This window comes from Hyaena hyaena, unplaced genomic scaffold, assembly GCF_003009895.1.
Source record: "Hyaena hyaena isolate Hyena2069 unplaced genomic scaffold, ASM300989v1 scaffold_437, whole genome shotgun sequence".
In the NCBI taxonomy this organism is placed as follows: Eukaryota; Metazoa; Chordata; class Mammalia; order Carnivora; family Hyaenidae; genus Hyaena; species Hyaena hyaena.
In genome coordinates this window covers 799,194-819,995 of record NW_024081070.1, presented here as the reverse complement: position 1 = coordinate 819,995, position 20,802 = coordinate 799,194, and the positions used below count along the sequence as shown (strand labels likewise).

The 20,802-nt window shown below is 35.1% G+C and overlaps 1 pseudogene; it reads right to left on the bottom strand.

Moving 5' to 3' along the window:
* Positions 1-11,632: 11,632 nt before the first annotated feature.
* Positions 11,633-12,607, bottom strand: LOC120245881 (annotated as a pseudogene).
* Positions 12,608-20,802: the final 8,195 nt, after the last annotated feature.

The window sequence follows — 20,802 nt, the reverse complement described above, 5'->3', positions numbered from 1 at the left end:
AAGCTTCTCTAAAATTGGTATTACATTCATTATGTATTACAGGGATACTTAGACATAGTGTGGGTTTGGTTCCAGACTGATGTAGGAAAGCGGGCCAAATAAATTTTGGGTTTTGTACTGTTTAGAAAGTTATATTTACATCATACTGCAGTCTATTAAGTGTGCAACAGTACTGCCAAAAATGTTTACATTAATTTAAAAATATTCTTTGCTAAAAATATTAATAATTATCTGACCTTTCAGTGAGTCCTAATCACAATTAAACATAATACAAGAATGAAAAATTTGAAATATTGTAATAATTACCAAATTGTGACACAGAAAATTAAAGGAAAAAATACTATTGGAAAAATTGTGCTGATAGACTTGTTCAGTGCAGGGTTGTCACAAACATTCAATTTATAAAAATGCAATATCTGTGAAGCACAATAAAGCCAAGTTTAGTAAAACAAGGTATAACTGTTTGTATGACTATTGTTTGTATTTAACTTCCCTGTTAAGCCAGAATTTTTTGTGTGTGATACTATAAACTTGAAGAAAAGATGAACACAAACATATGCTAACTACATCATGCACACACAAAAATTTGGGGTTGACCTATATATTATCTCCATATATTAAATAACATATTTGTATAATAAAACTGGCAGCAAGAGAGTTTGGGCCATGATGGATAGCTGTCCCAAATAATTAATAAATATTTTCTGAGCAAAAAAATGTGAAATTTCAATCCCTGATACCATTAAACAATAACCTAATTCTTCATATGTTAAAATATACACACAAATTACAGAAAAAATTTTCTCATACTCTTTCTCCCTTTTCTGTGCCTTAGGGCTGATAGTAAGTAGATAGCAATAGGGACAGGTAAAGTATGTCAGTGATATGCAGCTAGAAAAGAGATAAATGTAGTTGGTATTTTAACTAACTGTCTCTACAGTATGCAAAATAAAGCTACTAATCCAGAAAGTATGAAGAGAATACTCAAACTACAGCAAGTCTGAGATGTTACAAAAATATAAAATGATAGCTCATTTTTAGCCAAGTTAGTCTATTATAGATTGCCTGACATTGTGCATTTAGAATAGAAAAGCACGATAGCCATTTTATTTTCTTGACTTACAGATAGTTCAATAAAATTCAAAAGCAATGTATTTGACACTGATCATCATGTAAGATGTTTACAAAACAAGAATATACTATTAAAAACAATTTTATAAAGAAACAAACAAGCAAGAGGCAATACTTTTTTCTTTTTGTCATCAGAATATATAACACAATCTATTTTGTGCATATTCTGATCCTTAAGATTCTCTTCCACAACCCTCCTCCCAACTAACTATAAGTTTAGTAGATATAAATGGCATCTGAACTAGAATCAGGGGCTTACTTTCCTTGGTTGAAAAACAGGTTATATATTGCACATTAGATTTATATATTCCTTAGAAGCTTGTGACTGGTGGGCTAGAAAAAGCATATTCCTCAATTTTATACTTTAGGTACAGACCTCCTCATGTTTGCCTCAGCAACATTTATAAGCATCGCATACCATTCCTTTCAAGAATCCATAAAAACCAGCACCATCATTTAAGAATTTTATCTGTTTTTTTTAAGCAGGCTCTTTTCTCAGATTTTGAAACATCCCTTTGCACAGCATGGGGAACACAAATAACTTTGGCTTTAAAACCACTAAACCCCATGTATGCTCCTTGCAATGCACAATGTAGCCATTTATTTTATGACATTTGTAAGTGAACATTATATGATGCTATCTCCAAATAGGGGTGTTTATAGAGCTGATGAAAGAGTAGAATGCAGACAGTTGGTAAACTGCCAATTAACAGAACCAAAATATAAAGCAAATGAAAGACTCCAAGAGAGAATAATGATGACCTGGATGAAAATATATGCAGTATCATGTGATGTTTCAGATGTATAATTTTAAATGAAAGTAGAATCGCCTCTCATCCTTTATAATTTAAAGGTGGCTTAATTCTTTTAAATGGAAGCTTTATTAGATCTGTATTATAACATGTTAGCATTTAAATATGTGAGTTATTAAGTTCTTAGAAATACAGTAAAATGAGCAATGAAATTAAGGATTATTATTTTGTTTCTCTTTTCTTCACCAGTTCTGTATTTTGTTCAGTGTGCTGGCCATTAGCATAGTAAATTGAAAAGTTTTATGTAATGTTTTTATTATTTCTTGAAGAAATTATTACAAAATTTATTATTTGCTAGTAGGAAATTCTCCTTATTCATATTTTAAACACATCTTTAACCTTTGAAACTATTTTTTTTCCTTACAATCTCAAACTGGAGCTGGATATTTATAAAATTGTAGCTCATTAATATTAGGTGAAGGTTGACCAAAAAAAAGGATCTATTTGTCATGCTTCATCATGATGTAAAAGTAGCATCATAATCACATATCACATAATAGTGATGTTTAAAGTAACTATTTATCTGGTGATGTATCATTTCTAGTCATCTGTCACAACTGTTTTTCTTCAACATAAATCATAACTCCCCCAATCCTCAAAAGCTCTTGTTCGTAAGTAGCATATTTGCCCAATACTCTCTGATGGAGTTTTTAGAAATTTGATCCCTTTGTTGGTAAATTTAATTCCCCTAAATATATTTATTATTTCCATATACTCGCTTAGTATCCCCGAAAGTATCTTTTGGAAACCACCCTGTTTTCCCAACAAGTTCTTTTGTCCACTCATATTTTTGCTGTTAATCTCCTACTTGCTACTAGCAACCAAATGCCAGAATACTTCAGATATTATCACATTCAAAACTCTTTATTCCAATAGAGTATTCTTTTTTTCCCTTTTAGGATGACTCACGTGATGGAAGTAAACTATACTTCAATACCCTTGGTTACTTTTATTTTTTAAATCAGTGTTAGCGTATACTTGTTGTTCAACTAAAACAAAAACAAAACAAAAAACCCTCATAGTCAATCTCTGCTGTAAATTAGTCCTGAACTCACTTAGATTTTTGGAACACCTTGATTTCTCTTTTTCTTGTCACTCATCAATCCTGGATAAAACCATAACAAAATATATTAGTAAAGCAGCCTTACATAACACATGAGGTTTAACTGAATAGAGAAGTCCTGAATTTTTTAAAATAATAATAATAATAAAAAGAAGAATTTTCAGGAAAAAAATTACCTGAGTGTTTGAGTCTGGCTGAAGTTGAAAACTAACCTTATAAATAGAAAATGATAAGTAAATAAATAAGTATAAAATAAGTGCTTGAGATTAAAATTTTTAATTTAATTTAAACTACCCTAGTTAAATTTAACAGCAAAAAGTCAACTATATACACCTACTTATACAATAGACTAGGTATGGAAAAGCTACCCCTGTTGGCCTATATTTTCTTTAATGGGCATATTGTTTGTAATCGATGTTAAAATCATATCATTTATTTGATAAAAAATTGAACTAAATCTAAATCTCTTTGATATAAGTATATTTTCTCATAATTTGAAATTATTAAATACATCAAAAGATCTAAAGATTATGATACTGATTTCTAGATTCAAGTGTATTTCCTGAAATTTCTGAGGTAATCCTTGGCCTTTCTGAACAATATAGGATCATCCTAATAATTTCATCCCCTAATAATGCCCCCCCTGCCCATCATGCAGTTGTCTGATGATACTAGTTCCTCATTCCTTCATTATCTTATAAATAATCTAAAATTCGGGAAAATAGAGCTTTGCTTATAAGAAAAATATCACTGTTTATAACATTATTCCATTTGTAAAAGCTGAAAGGTACTTTTCAGTTATGTAATGAGATTCAAATTGAGGGAGATTAAAAAAATGAGTGATAAGACATTACCATAGTTAAATGTTTGCTTATGTGTGGGTTCTACATTGTTTTGGTGTGCTGTAATTATTAAATTTAGAGACAATAGTAAATTAGAGAGATGTGACCTAAATAAACTACATCCGTCCATGACTCTATACATGGACTCAAAATGAATTATTATGTCTGTGCTGACAGTGCAGGTATTTGTGTTTTCTCATCATATTTCTATTTGATTATGCCACCAACTACCAATGCATCTACTTCAGCTTAGGCTCTATTCTTAGATTTAGACCTAAGGGCTACATGTAGGTAAACTTTTAATTACTCTTGGAATTTCTGGTCCTCTTATACACTATCTTAAGGATAATTGGCTACTATCGTCTTTTTAGTCGTGTTGCTTCCCACTTAAATTTAGAGAAGCAGTTGCCTCCTCACTCATATTCCCCAAATCAATTGGCCATAAAGTAATTATTTGAAATGTGAACCAGTTTCCTTCTTGACTATACATAGTCAAAAGACAGCAGGATCCTGTTGTTGAATTGTTTTCCCAACTCTCAGTAGGGTTCAATTAATATATGTAATTATATAGGAGAAAGGAATAGAAATGCTCACAGATTTCTCTCAAAGTCTGGCTCCTTGCCTCTGATACAGGGTTGAGTGAGAAACATGGCAGTAAGCCAAACTGTCCTTCTTCCAAAATCAACCACAATAGAATCTGCTGGATTGAAATAGAACATCAGGAGTTTAGTTTGGCACTCAGTACTCTCGGCAAGGTCTATATTTGTGACATGATTTACTGGGCCAATCGCCCAAAGAAGCTGTGTCTAGCTGCCCAGTTTTGAAATACAGAGAAGAGTTCATGACCACCATGCTTTGTAAACCTACATTTCTGAAAATTATGTTTCTTTATTTAAAAAGGCTGTGAGATAGCCAGATGTGTGTATTGGGGAAAATCAACCATTTTGTGAAAAGGCTTTTGTGCACAATTTCTAAAAACCATCAGTATCACTTGAATTGGTTACACGTTGCTTTCTGGCAGAGTAATTTCTGTTTTTATATAGTTGGCTAAAAATGATCAGCATTGAAATTTCATTCAAAGATTCTACAAATGTGTCATTAGTGATATTGTGTTTTATTAAATATGCTGTTAGGAAAACCATGTGGCCCAGCGGAAAGAACATGAACTTTGTGTCAGGTATGAATCCAAATTAGTTCATGTACTTGCTGGGAACGAATGACCAAAGTTATTAACTAAATTTCTCAAGATTTACTTTTCTGTCCATTTGTAAAATTGCCTCATTGGGTAGTGGTAAGATGACATGAATGAACCTATGCAAACCCTGACAGCAACATCCCATGAGCTATTGTTACTTTACCCATTTTTAAACTAAGGAAATTAAAGCTTCAGTAATTTCTTTATGGTCATAAAGGAGACAGGTGGCCATGCTCATGATTCAATGTAGACAAAGTGACCACCAAACCCGAAATATATTTAAACAAGTATTATCCCGTCTAATATAACCTTGTCTGCTCATCAACATCCTCCAAATTGTCATTTTATTTAATGTCATTGATATCATTGTCTCATAGTCATTGGATTCATTAAACAACCACATCATTGTTGTCATCATTATAAACCTCAGTTCTCAAATCTGGAACACTATTCATGTTGTAGTTCTATGACCTCCTAGCCACATAAACTTTGATGAGTTACAACTTTCCTAAACTTTAGTTTGCTCGTTTTCACATTGAAATTGATATTTTTACTTTCATCAGAGTGTCTTTTTTTCTTTGAAGAATAAATATATGTGATTAGCAGGAACAATTTTAATGATTATTGATAGGGTGGAGTATAACTCTTAAAGAGTATTTGGCCTTAATGGATGTTCAATAATGACAGTTTTTATACATTCTTTTAGATTTGAATTTAGGTTAATGATTAAGCCAAAATATATCAAGTTTAAGACTGTATATTCTAATTTAAGATATACTAGATAGGAATAAAAATATTCTAAGTTGATGTTTTATAATTGTCACTAACAAAGATTTCATCAAAATCTTCATTAATGTTAAGTAGAAACTTCCTTACTTACTTCCAAGAATGGTGGACAAAATTATATTAATAAAAATATGAACTGAAATCCAATATCAAGGTAACGGTATTTGGAATGTTAATTCTTTCTAATAATTCTAGTATTTTTGGATGGAAATGGGAAAGAGGACTAGACATTTCTCAGGATCAAATCCTGTAATGATGAGTCAGATTAGGGCATAAATGCTACTAATTTTGGATTTCTTTTAGACAAATAGAAAGGTGACCATAGATTATACCACAAATATTAGTACTCTTTCAATTGTCACAAATCAGAAACCAATCTAGAAGACTAGCAATAGTTATCTCTGCATACAAATAAGTGAGGGTTTAATAATTTTTAATAATTAGAATTCACAAAGCAAAACAGGCTAATGGAAGGAACAGCAAACTTCTTTTAGTCTAAAAAGTATTTAGTCTTCATTTATGCAAATGCTCCTAATGAGGACAGTGTTGATTGAGTATTTTGACCCCTTGTACATCACTTTTTTTCCAAGGCAAAACTTTATTTGCCCTCTTTCTCATTATGCTTCTATTTAAAATTGATTCATATTCAGAACTGAAGGTGAAGAAACCTGGGCATTCATTTAGATGATTAATTAGGAAGAAAAATTTTATTCAGTCTGAAAAAAATGAAACACAACCCTAAGAGTCACTCAACATTGGCTGAAAATGAGATGTGATTCCCAGAAGTATGATTTGTTTTCCTGGGAATGAAGGAATTACTATCAAGATTAGGCTTCAACTGACGGAGCTGACTCTATGCCACTGGCAAGACATTGCAAATGCAGTCTTGACATTGACTTACAACTTACCCCCATTCACTTAAAGCACAAAACTTGAACTAACATTGGAACTGATTTACTCACATCCTTCATATTTAAGTCAATAGATGGAATAAACTGTTTTCTAAAAGACAATACGATATATATACCTGACTCTTGTTAAGGTTGAATACTTTTTCCTGCTTTAAAAATTAAAAGGCTGGAGTTTAGATATACATATATCATAGATAGCCTTAATTTTTCCACCCACAGACTTTCCATCTAATACACTTTAATCACTGTGATAGTCACAAGTAATTAAGAAGCCTATCTTCCATGCGTTCCATTGAATTTAGTAATAGGGGTGCCTGGGTGGCTCAGTCGGTTAAGTGTCCGACGATCGCTCAGGTCATGATCTCACAGTTCGTGAGTTTGAGCCCCGCATCGGGCTCTGTGCTGACAGTAAGCTAAGAGCCTGGAGTCTGCTTCGGATTCTGTAACTCCCTCTCTCTCTGTCCCTCCCCTCTCATGCTATCTCTTTCTCTCAGAAATAAATTAATGATAATAATAATAGCTCTACCCTGTGCTGAGTGGATTACACATAGAATTAGGGTTTTTACTAGTGTTTACTTTTAGATTTTATTTCAGGGTATATTGCTCTGAAACAATTAGGGAAGCAAGTCTCTGTTACAGTAGAAAAAAGTAATAAGCTGTAACTAGATCATTTAAAGAAAGTTTCTCTAACAAAAATATATTGTTATAATAGTAAGGAAAGACTGTAGGAGGTTTGCCTAACAAAGAACTGAAAACTTGAGAGTACTAAAATATGAAGGGAATAGCAAGGAAATAAATCACATTTATGGTCTGAGAATATTGTAAACTGAATTAAGCCAATTTTGATAATTACATTTATTACTTTAGTCAGATATCAGTAAAATTAAATAAAGACAAGTGAAGGGTAAAAATATTTCTCTCCCCATACTTAAATATGCTATCAACTGGAAGCAAATACAGAATGAGGTTTTGACACAGAACAATACGGATTTAGCAAGAAGGCAAAAACGAACAAACAGAAGCTACCATTTAACCTTTAACTTGATTAAGCCGCGACTCTGTCACTGTATCACACTGAAAAGCACCTTGTATGAAAGGTTTATTTGAGATTATTATGACAGTATCCTAGAGGCAGACTTTAGCTTACATTTTAATCTTACTGTGTGAAAATCTTCTTACTGATGAAACATTCAGGACCGGATGGAGGTCTAGGCCCAGAGCATCATACTAAAGGGTCAGCTTCTGATTCTTAGAGCTTTTAAATATTATCCATGGAAGATAAGGATGCTTGAACAATATTTTCCTTCAAACCACATGTCTTGAACACCATTTAAATTGAGAAAAAATGTATAATGTGAATTGTGTTAATTAAGAAATTCTATACGGCTGGTCAGAGCTAAAGATAGTTGAAATATCACTGACTCAGATTTTTCAATCCTAACTAAAAATGCCTCGAGTACATATTTTTTCTTACGTTTACTTAGAATATGAACTACCTAACTTTAATTTGTACATTGAAATTAATTTACTTCCACATACATCTACAGTTAATGTTAACATCTCAGAAAATTACAAATATAGGTTTAACCCCCTAAATATTTTAGTATGATCCTGCAGAAAATTTAAACATTCCTTTATGTGGTCAGGAATATATTCTCACAAGCTTTCTGGTGATTTAATAATAATTCATTAAATATTCCAGCCTAACAATTTCCCCCCAAATTATCTTTACAGCTCATTTTCAGTATCAAGATCTAATTTAGGACCAATCACATTTGATTGTTAGATGCTTCCAGCCTCTACATTTTTAACAGTGCTTTTTGTTAATAATATTTTTAGTTGTTGAAGGGAGCAGATGTAACTGACTGTTCTATTTTGATGAAGATTGAATTACCCCAATTTCCTATAAATCTTGTAAATTGGGAAGTAAAAATAAGAGATATTATTAGATTCAAAGTCAAACTTTCAGGGCGCCTGGGTGGCTCAGTCGGTTAAGCCGCTGACTTCAGCTCAGGTCATGATCTCATGGTTTGTGGGTTTGAGCCCTGCATCGAGCCTGCTTCGGATTCTGTGTCTCCCTCTCTCTCTCTGACCCTCCCCTGCTCACACTGTGTCTCTCTTTCTCTTAAATAAATAAATTTTAAAGAGTCAAACTTTATTAAAATTACTTATTTAATTGTATATGCATGATGCTTAATTTTACATTAAATGTTAAATTATATTTGGTCACCCCAGTATGAGTCATGGTGAGATTGGCCAATTGATTAAATGGTGACGGTTTGATTCCTTCTTCATGTACTGTTTTTCCTTTTGTTAACAAAACATACCTTAGCATGAACATCTAACACCCCTCCCTTTTCCCATCCGACAGCTGCCAATGCTACTTGATGACTCTTACCTAGGTTAATGATCACATTAGGAGTTGAGATGCAGTGATTTTTAAGAGATCTATAATTTAATCTACAGTGATTAGCTTTTATCTCTAAAGTAGAACTTCTGCTGATTGTGCAGAACTATTCATTTATATGGGATGCACTTTGTACTCCACAGGAATGATAATGATCAGTTCTTAGGTTTCCTCCAAAATCCTTCCCTAGAAATCAATTTTTCAACATATTTTTCCTTGTTTCTGGTTTGTAATAGACCATTTAGATTATAAAATTATTTTAATTGTTAAAATGTCCATATTACACTCCAAAAAATCTACAGATTCAATGCAATTCCAAACCAACACCAATAGCACTTTTCACAAAATGAGAAAAAATAATCCTAAAATTTGCATGGAACTGCTAAAAAACCCAAATAACCAAAGCAATGTGGAGAAAAAAGAACAAAACTTGAGCTATCACAATTCCAGATTTCAAGATATACCACAAAACTGTAGTAATCAAAACAGTATGGTACTGGCACAAAAATAGATACATAGATCACTATGACAAAATAGACAGCTCAGAAATAAATCCATGATTATAGGGTTATTTATGACAAAAGAGGCAAGAATACACAATAAAGAAAAAGCCTATTCAACATATGGTACTGGGAAAACTGGACAACTACAAGTAAAAGAATGAAACTGGTCCAGCTTTTAATACCATACACAAAAATAAACTCTAAATGTGAGAGCTGAAACCATAAAAATCCTAGGAGAGAACACGCAGTGAATTCTGACATCATCCATAGTAACATTTTTCTAGATATGTCTCCCAAGGTAAGAGAAACAAAAGCAAAAATAAACTATTAGCACTGTGTCAAAATAAAAGGCTTTTGCACAACAAGAAAACCACCAGAAAAACAAAAAGACAACCTGGTGAAGAAGATATTTGCAGATGATATATCTGATAAGGGGTTAATATTCAAAATATAAAAAGAACTTATATGACCCAACACCATAAAAACAAATCTGATTAAAAAACAGGCAGATGGCCTGACATTTTTTTTTTTCCCAAAGAAGACCTACAGTTGGGCAAGACAGATGAGAAGATGGCTGAAGTCAAAAAGATAACAAGTGCTGGGAGGATGTGGAAAGATGAACCCTTGTACACTATTGATGGGTAGAGCTCTGTGGAAAACAGTATAGAGTTTCTTCAAAAAATTGAAAACAGAACTACCACATATATAATCCAGTAATTGCACTACTGGAGATATGCCCAAAGAATACAAAAACACTAGGAGCAGATAGGTGACTGGGTTGGTTAAGCATCTGACTCTTGGTTTCAATTCAGGTCATGATCTTGTAGTTCATGGGTCTGAGCCCTGCGTGAGGCTCTTCATTCACAGTACAAAGCCTGCTTTGGATTCTCTTTCTTTCTACCCCTCCCCCACTTGTGTTTTCTCTCTCTGTCTTAAAAATAAATAAACTTAAAAAGAATTGAAAAAAACACTGATTCAAAGGTATATATGTAGCCCTATGGTTATTGCAGCATTATTCACAGTAGCCAAGATACAGAAACAACTTAAGTGACCATCAACAGATGAATAAAGATGTGGTATACATATGTTTGTAAGTGTGTCTATGAATAAATATATATACATATATAACAAAATAATAATGTATATATGTAATATAAATGTATATATGCAATATTAAGTTTTGTTGGCCCTTGAATTTTTTTTTTTAAGTTCCTTAAAGACTATAGAAAGGTGAAAGGATGGTTTGAGGTGGCTCTGGCTCTGGGTCTCTTTGGGCTAAAAAGTGATGAAATTAAAAACAAAGTAAAACATAACCACCATTAAGCAAAGTCAGGTAACACCATCCTCTGCCCTGCCCCCAAGGTAAAAAAAAAAAATATATATATATATATATATGATGAATACTTTTAGTAACAATTCAGAATTCATCTTTATCTCCTACCTGCTTCATCAGTGGAAGTTTTTTTTTTTTTAAGACATCTATACTTGTGTATATAGATATATAAACTTGTATTAGATGACAAGTGATTTTCTTTTTAAGTCCAGGTAGAGAAAGAAACAATCAATCAGTTTTAACTAAAACACTTCTACATTTTTTGATCATTATTCAACTTTCTTCCATATACAAAAAGCAAAATTTCCACAGTGTTCAATTAAAATCTCATTGCTTTACAACTGTGGTGTACCTTCCACTAAAAATAAAAAGATGAAGCAGTCAATCCAGTGATTACTTGCCCATGGCTTCCATTGGGAACGGGTGGGCAGGAGGCGATGGGAAGGAGAGGACCAATAGATAAAAAGGTAAATTTAACATGCAGAGTTTTCCTTAAAAAAATAAGAAAGAGAAAATTCTATTTTCAAAAAAAAGGAAAAAAAGCATTGAAAGCTCATGTGTCAGGCTATAACCAAAACCATGTTCTATCTTAAGTAGGTTTTGTTTTCTTTTCTCTCTCCCTTCTTTTTCTTTTCTTTTCTCTATTTTTTTAAAATAAAATCTCTCCCCAAACCATCATCACTTTTTCAATCCTCCCACACTGTGCTTCACCTTCAGACCCTTCCTCCCCAAATTTCTCAGGTGGAGGTCTTGCAGAAGGTTTCTTTTCTGGAGAGCTCTCCAGTTCCTCCTCTTCTTTGGGAGAAAGCATCCTTTCCTTTGATGCCTTTGAAGCTGTAGGGAGTGACACCTTCTCTTTGTCTTTCTTTCACAGGGCTTGGTGTCACTGTAGACTTTAGCCTGAGTCTGGGAATTTGCTGTACTTTTCTCTCAGGTTTGGACTTTTTAATTATCATTTTGTTTTTCTTTTCTGTATTTTTTTAAAGTTTATTTATTTATTTTGAGAGAGAAAGGGCACGAGCAGGGGAGGGGCAGAGGGAGAGAATTCCAAGCAGGCTCCTCCATCCTGCCAGCACAGAGCTCAACAGAGGTTTAATTCAACCAACTGTGAGATCATGACCTGACTCAAAATCAAGAGTCTGGCCCGTAAGCAACTGAGCCACCCAGACACCTCTGTTTTTCTTTTTTTGCACTGTCATAGTCACTATTATCATTGTCTTCCATTAGGAAATCATCTCAGCCAGAATCTTTCTCCTGGAATGGTGCCTCATCCTCATCTTCTTTTTCTTCTCCACCGTCCACATCTTCTATGGGCATGTCTCTGTGTTCGGAAGCTACTTTAGAGGCTGCTTGTCATTGCTGGCACACATTTTTATGACCTTCTTTTGCATCTTCACTGTCTGCTGAGTGAGAATCATCCTCCTTGGTCTCCACATCTTTTTGTTCTGAGTTCTCACTATCTTCTTACGAATTCATTCCAGATAGCCTCTTATTTTTAGCTTCTCGGGAAGATTATATTTTCTTAGCTGGAGTGCCTAAATCTCTTCCATAATCTTCATCAACATCATCAGATTCCTGAAACTGAATAATCAATGACCTTTCTATTTCTGACAGGCTGAGACATGTACCCTGTCAAAACAGGACCCAGTGTAGAAGCCAAAGGACCAGGACACCTCTTCCCAACTTTAGCCAATGGGGCCATTGCCATGGAACCTGGAGCTGCTGGCTTCTCAAACTCCACTGCTTCTTCATTCAGTGCCCCTTAATCAGACAAGCTCCACTGCTTCCCCATCTCTTCTATCATGTTTTTATTAGTATGTCTTTTGGGCTTTCTAGGAACTTACCTGTTTAAATAAAGACAGTGTTGATGATATACCAACCCAAGTCCTTTGGTACCTAACGGAGACAGTTTTCCTAAGCTAGCATACTGGGAGTGCTGGTCTAACCTAATGTAGATAAGCATGTTTTTGAAGGAGGCTTCAGCAATATTTCATCAGATAAATTTAGATTTACATTCATATTTTCCCAATATGAATATAATATGTTGATGGTGTAATTAAGGCTTGATAAAGATCATTGCTTTGTAAAATGAAACTGATCAGTGATATACATGTGAGGTCCTCTTTCAAACAATTGGTGGAATTCACAAAGTTTTAAAAACTGAGCATGGTAGAGAATATATAATACTGAATTATTCTCACCCTTTGGGGTTGTGTCACAGGCCTAGAACCCTGGACATTTCCACATTTTATCATTAACAGATGATAATTCTATTGCATGGCCAGACTGGCATATTACTTGAATTCTAAAATACAGTATTATCACATCTGCCTATAGTCAACTCTAAAAATACTTGTCAGAGTAGATTGTGGTGTTTCTATCAAACCTCTAAGATAAAGTTACGTGATTATTTTTTGTGTCAAATTGTCAATACCTGCTTTTATTTTTGTGGAAGAATTTAATATTAGATTTGTTTTTATTGTGATAAAACACCTGGTATCTCAGTTGTGAGGAAAAGGCACTATGCCCTAACCTACATTTAATTACATGAGATTATTGGGATTATTGATATCTACCAAAATAACCTGACAATAATGATCAACTTGGATCTGATAAATTAGCAAAAAAGAGCACAAAAATATTAATACTGCATAAGGCTGAATAGTATGGAAAGACTTCCTCTGCTTAAATTTAAAAGAATGTACTAAACTTGAAAGGAATTATGTTATATCCAAATTCAATAGACTACTGGATGCTTAAAAAGTCCTATAGCCTTCTCATCTGACCAACAGTGTATCATATCATAGCTAAAGCCATAATTTTGAGAAAAGTATTCAGACATTCTCAGTTCCCATTTATTTGAAGCAATAATGGTAATTTCAAAGAGAATGTATTCTTTCATGCAGTATTTCAGTTTAGGTGAAAACCCAGAAATTACATCACTTATATTTCCAGCACATCTTTGATCCTGGCTCCTAAGATGACACTGTTTCACTGATAAAACTGTAACATAATATATATGATTTTACTTAGGCATGCCTTATTAAACATCTTTATTTTTTTATCAGAAATAAAACATTACAGAATCATATTACTGTAAGGACAGTATTACCAGATTTAAGGATGTCAGTACAATATAATAAAATTAGTTTAAAATGATGAAAGGAATAAAACACCTTACTAGAATGCTCATAAATAGCATAGGATGGAAACATGAGATAAATAATATATACAACAATTTGATAAATGTTACATTTAATGTTATTAGTGGTAGATTCCAGTCAGCCCTATTTTCTTTAAAAGTTTACATGCTAAGATAACCAAAAGATAGCTAATGGCTGCTCAAATTCTATCATTTATTGTATATATACAGTACTATATGAAGGGAAAAAGAGTGTTACATATTCTCCCTAACATCTCTTACTATTTTATGGAACAAGTTAAGAATACTGCAGATATATCTGTGAGTATAAATCAATATTAGAAACAAAAACCTTATGACTATCAATTTTCTTCAATGGAGAAACAAAATGGATAATTGCTCCAGTTGCTACATTTTATTAATTCTAAGATACATTTAATCATAAAATGTTCCTTTCTATAAATTTACTATTATGTATGAGAAGAATAATGCAAATTAAACTATAACCCAATTCTTTCTTTTTTCATCGTGAATGCTGATGACAAGCTTGTTATGCTTTTTCTTGCTACAATCTCAGGGCATAGGTACTAGGCCTATGCCTCCCCTATCATGCTGAGGAGAAACTGATACTCCTCAAACCACGAATATTGAGATTTCAATATTCTGGAGCTATGTTGCACCTCCAGGGAAGATGGCAGGGTTGAAGGATCCTAAGCTCATCTTAATCTACAGATACACCTAGATAACACACAATCAGTATAAATAACACAGAAAATAACCCACACAAAGATTGGCAGAACAAACTGTCCACAGCCAAATAAAGAGGCCACATTGAGAACAGTACAAAGGGCAGAGACTTCGGGGACCAAACTGACCCAGGAGAGAGGACCACTGTAAACAGAGAGGACAGAAAGTAGCAGATCTCCTACCAGGCACCACAGGCATGGGGGACCCACACTGGAAAGAACAATTCTCATAATATTTGACTTTGAGAACCAGAAGGGTCTAATTATCTGAGTTCATACAATTAGTGGGACTTAATACCTAGGGATATAAAATTCAGTAGGCTTGGCTCTGGGAGAGCCAGAGGGCAACAGGAAACTAAGTTCCTGCCTTTAAAAAAACAGCATATTAAACAACCCCACTATGAGACAGCATAGTAACAGCAGTTTGAAAACTGCCTGGGGTATATGGCAAAAAGATTTATTTGCTAATGTGAGAACCCATGCAAGAGAGGCAGGGATCTTGAGATTTCTCCAAAAACAAAAGAGCCAGTTTCCTCTCCCATCCCCCAGTCTAGATACAACACTGGAGCTAGTGAGACTACTCTCCAACCACCTTGCTACAAGTGTTCCCTGCCCCTGCATTCTCCTGCCAATTCACCATCTCAGGAGTTCTCCAAAAGTAACTCTAGTTCTGCTCCAATAGCAGACCTTTGCAAACGTTAATATCCTATGTCCTGACCCTGTGCTTTTTCCAGAGTTGCACAATCAGCACGTCTTTGGCAAGAGTCCATGCAAAGCAACACCACGAGCTTGGCATTGTGCAAAAATCAACCACAAAGCCCAGCACCACTGAAAACTTGCTCCTGCTGGGGGAGAGGGGAGGATAACCACACACAGTCTAACTATAGTCCCAAGAGTGGGACTACAGTCAGGCCTGACTGTAGGTCCCATCAACCAATGAAAAAGGCACTAAGGGAAAGCATCCTGCAGTTTGGTGTGACCACAGTTCTGTGAAATGCCACAGTTCTGATCCAACTCAAGCCCAAGGCAGCCCCGGACTGTCTCACTAAAAATACAAGGCCACCTTGAGCTTGAATAATATCAGATAAAATTTGCCCACAACAGGCAAAGCGAGCCATTGCAGATGGCTGGAAGGAGGCAAGCAAAACTCAGCCACAACAGTAGGGCACACATAACACACATAGGAGACACCCTGAAGCACTAGATTCTAGTGACACTACAGGGTTCCATAGGACCTTTTCTTCATTAGGCCACTACTTTCAAGAGCAGGAGATATAGCTGGACTTTATCTAACACATAGAAACAGAGTTAGACAATATGAGACACAGGAGGATGTCCCAAATGAAGGAGTAGGACAAAATCACAGAAAGAGAACTAGGTGAAACACAGATAAGTAATACCCTGATAGAGAAGTTAAAGTAATGTTCACAAAAATGCTCACTAGACTTGAGAAAAGAGTGGAGGATCTAGTGAGACCCTCAACAAAGGAATAGAAAACATAAAAAAGGACAAACAAGAGATGAAGAACTAAATAACTAAAATTAACAATACACTAGTTGGGAGGGCACCTGGGTGGCTAGGTTGGTTAAGTGGCCAACTTCAGCTCAGCCATGATCTCACAGTTCGTGGCTTCAGGCCCCACATTGGGTTCTGTGCTGACAGCTTGGAGCCTGCAGCCTGTATCTCCTTCTCTTTCCCAGATAAAACTTAAAGGAATCCAGAGTTCCTGGGTAGCTCAGTCTGTTAAGCATCTGACTTGGTTTCAGCTCTAGCCATGATCTTACAGTTTTATGAGTTTAAGCCCTGCATTTGGCTCTGCACTGGTATCACAGAGACTACTTGGGGTTCTCTCTCTCTCTCTCTCTCTCTCTCTCTCTCTCTGCCCATTCTCCACTCACACTGTCTCTATCTCAAAATAAATAAACTTCAAAAAAGTTAAAGGAATCCATCACCACTAAATAAGCCATGCAAGAAATGTTAAAGGGGACTCTTTGAACAGAAAGGAAAGAGCATTAAGTAAGAGTAAGAAAAGGAGGAAGCACAAAAACTAATATTAGTCAAGGGATTCACGAAATAAAAGGATGTAAAGTAGGACACCATATTCCCAAAAATGTGTGTGAATGGGGTGTGGAGGAGTAAGAATTGAGTGCTTTCAGAATGGGTTCAAACTTAGGGGGCCTTCAATTTAATATAGACTACTATATGCATATGATGTTATATATAAAGAGTAACTACAAATCAAAATGTGAAAGAAGAGAGTGAGAGAAAAAGGAACAGAGAAAAAGTATAAAAACAACTATAAAACAAACGACAAAATGACAATAAATACATATCTCTCCATAATTACTTGGAATATAAATGGACTAAATTTTCCAATCAAAACACATAGGGCAAAGGAATGGATAAAAAAACAACACCCATCTATCTGCTATCTACACGGGACTCATTTAGGACCTAGAGACATATGTAGATTGAGTGTGATGGGACAGAAATATATTTACCATGAAAATTTAAGTGAAAAGAAACCTAGGGTGACAACACTTTTATAAGACAAAATAAACTTAAATACTGTAACAAGAGACAGAAAAAGGACACTATAATATTTTAAAGGGAATAATCCAACAAGAAGACATAACAATTCTAAATATTTATGCATGCAACACAGGAGCAGGCAAATACATGAAGCAGCTCCTAACAAACATAAAGTAATCAATAGTAATACAATAATAGTAGAAGACCTTAACACTGCATTTACATCAATGGATACATCATCCAAACAGAAAACCAACAAGGAAACTGGCTTTGAATGACACATTGAACTTAATATATTGGTCTAACAGATATATTCAGGATATTCTATTTATTTCCAAACATTGGAATACATATTCCTTTTCAAGTGCACGTAGAACATTCTTCAGAACAGATAACATGTTAGGCCACAAAACAAGTCTCAACAAATGCAAGAAGTTGGAAGTCATACATGCGTCTTTTCCCTCCACACCACCATGAAACTAGAAATCAACCACAAGATAATCTGAAAAGAACACAAATACATGGAGATTAAATAACATGCCCTAAACAATGAATAGGTCAACCAAGAAATCAAAGAGAAAATAAAAGAAAAAAAAAAAAACATGGAACAAACGAAAATGAAAATACAATTGTCCAAAACGTCTTGGATGCAGTAAGAGGTTTTCTAAGAGGGAAGTTTATAGCAATACAGGCTTAACTCAAGAAGCAAAAAAAGTCTCAAACAACCTAACTTTACAGCTACAGCATCTGGAAAAACAAGAATACCCCCAAAACAGTAAAAAGAAGGAAATAATAAAGATTAGAGCAGAAATAAAGTAGAAACTTAAACAAAACAGTAGAAAAAATCAGAAAAAGCAACTAGTTTTTTTTTTTTTTCTAAATTTTACTGTTTGTTTATTTTTGAGAGAGACAGAGAGACAGACAGACAGAACACAAGTTGGGGAGAGGCAGAGAGGGAGGGAGACAGAATCCAAAGTAGGCTCCAGGCTCTGAGCCTTCCGTACAGAGCCTGATGTGAGGCTCAAAATCACAAACCGCAAGATCATGACCTAAGCTGAAGTCAGATGCTTAACTGACTGAGCCACCTAGGTGACCCCAGGAAATAGTTCTTTGAAAAAATCACAAAGTAGATAAACCTTTAGCCAGATTCATAGGTAAGAGATAGAAGCATAAAGAGAGATGGAATTGAGAGAGGGAGAGTTCTGGGAGCCGCACTGGCCTCGCTGGATGACAGTCACAGCAAGGAAATGGTAGGGTTTGCACAGCTCCTGCCATGACAGATGAAAACTGGTATCTACTTCTGCTACTACTGGCTCATGTACTACTGGCTCATGTTGGAAATGAGGATGCTGGGATGACCAGGCCTTGCAATATTCCAGATCAGATCGATATTCCCCACACAAATTGCTCATAAGGAAAAGCATATTCCTGCCTTTTCCAAAGAGATTTCAGATGAAAGCAATGTGGATGATTGTTAAAAGCCTCTTCCTAAGGGCCTTGCAGATCCAAGACTTACATAATAAAGGGGGCTTGAGTCTGGCCCTGAGACAGAGAGCTTAAGTTATAGTTAAGGGCAATTATCCACCCCTACCCAAATGTTTCTGCTTGGAGCACTGGCCGTCCCTCCCCCCCGCCCCCCCACCCAAGTCATTTGTTATCAAGTATTTGGAGTGACTTATTTTGGCCTTGAATATGCTGATTGCTCCCTGTGAAGGAACCTATTGAGGAACTTCTTTTGTGATTATGGGAGCAGAGGTGTTTCCTGAAAGACCTATTTGACCCTTGCTCACAGAGAATTAACACTTTTATGCTAAAAACTTTGTCTGGTATGCTAAAGATGCCTTCCTTCCCCATAGGATAAGCATCTAAATCCCCTACCTCAATTACTATTGATAAAGGTTATGCAGGAGTCTTCTACAAATCTATGTTCTGGGAAATTCTTACATATCAAAGAAGTTTGTTATCAGAAATCACTGTCTAAGGCAAATGCCACTTCTGTGCTATCCCCCAAACACTTAATGATAAAATAAAGTTGAGCCCCAGTCAGAGTGGAGATGCCTGCCTGGTGATCAGAAAGAATCTAGGGGCTCTCTCACTCCCTCCCTCGCCGACACCTGAGTGTCCTAGTCAGGGACATCTGAACCTTGATTTTGGCTCAGATTGTGATCTCATGAATTTTTTTTTTAATTTTTAAAATGTTTTCTTTATTTCTGAGAGAGAGAGAGAGCATGAGCAGGGGAGGGTCGGAGAGGGTGATACAGAATCTGAAGCAGGCTCCAGGCTCTGAGCTAGCTGTCAGCACAGAGCCCAATGTGGGGCTTGAACCCACGAACCGTGAGATCATGACCTGAGCCTAAGTCAGACGCTTAACCAACTGAGCCACCCAAGTGCCCCTTCTGATTTCATGATTCTTTGGTTCAAGCCCCATGTTGGGGTCCATGCTGACAGCGTGGTTGCTTGGGATTCTTTCTCCCTCTCTCTCTGTCCCTCCACTCACCCCCTCCAAAATAAATAAATAAACTTTAAAAATAATAAAATATTATAAATTAAAAAAAGAATAGGACCTATATTGCTGCCATGTCATCTGTTACTAAATATAGTCTGCTTCGCTCAGCAGTGTGAATGTGCTTCTTTAACTATACAGCTAAAAGCACCACAATTGGAGTCTTCTACACTCTGACATCCAGCTTGCCTAAATCACTGTGTTCTGGCCTAAAATACAATGGGTAAAGAGAAACCCATATTTCTGGTGCTGTCCCTGTTTCTGCAAATTTTCACAAGTAAATGCTTCTTTAGCAGGGTTAGGAGATGTGTTTTGTAAAATTTTCACTTTGTTTTAGACAGAAAAATTACAGTCATTGAGTGAGCTACCTCAAATTTAATAGGTGTTTTTCATACATAAAAAATTAGGGCACATATAAACAAAACTGCATACATGAAAAATAAGATATTGCCAAATATTCCCTCATTCATTGCTTAAATCTTTTACATTAATTTTCCTAATCCTAGTCAACCATTTCATGTTTCCACATAACGCATTACTCTTTGCCCTCAAGAGTGTGGTTATCCAGCTTTTGTAGGATAAGTACTTAATTATTGTCTACAGAATGTTCTTCTAAGCCACTGAAACCCATTTTTCAAATTTAGATGCTGGTATTTATAAGTATGTGTTATTTTACCATTTTCATGATTGTTTTTTTCTCAAGAAAATTACTCATTTTTTGAATTTAAACTACTGGGCACAAAATCACTGGAAAGTTCTAACAAACTGATCACCTAAACAATATATAATTTGTCACAGTAGTCTCTCCTTCCCTTAGCTCAAATATTTCTCAGAATTTGATAATTTCCTGTTTCATGTTTTTCCCCTGGCCAGTGACTGGAAATTCTTTTGCATCA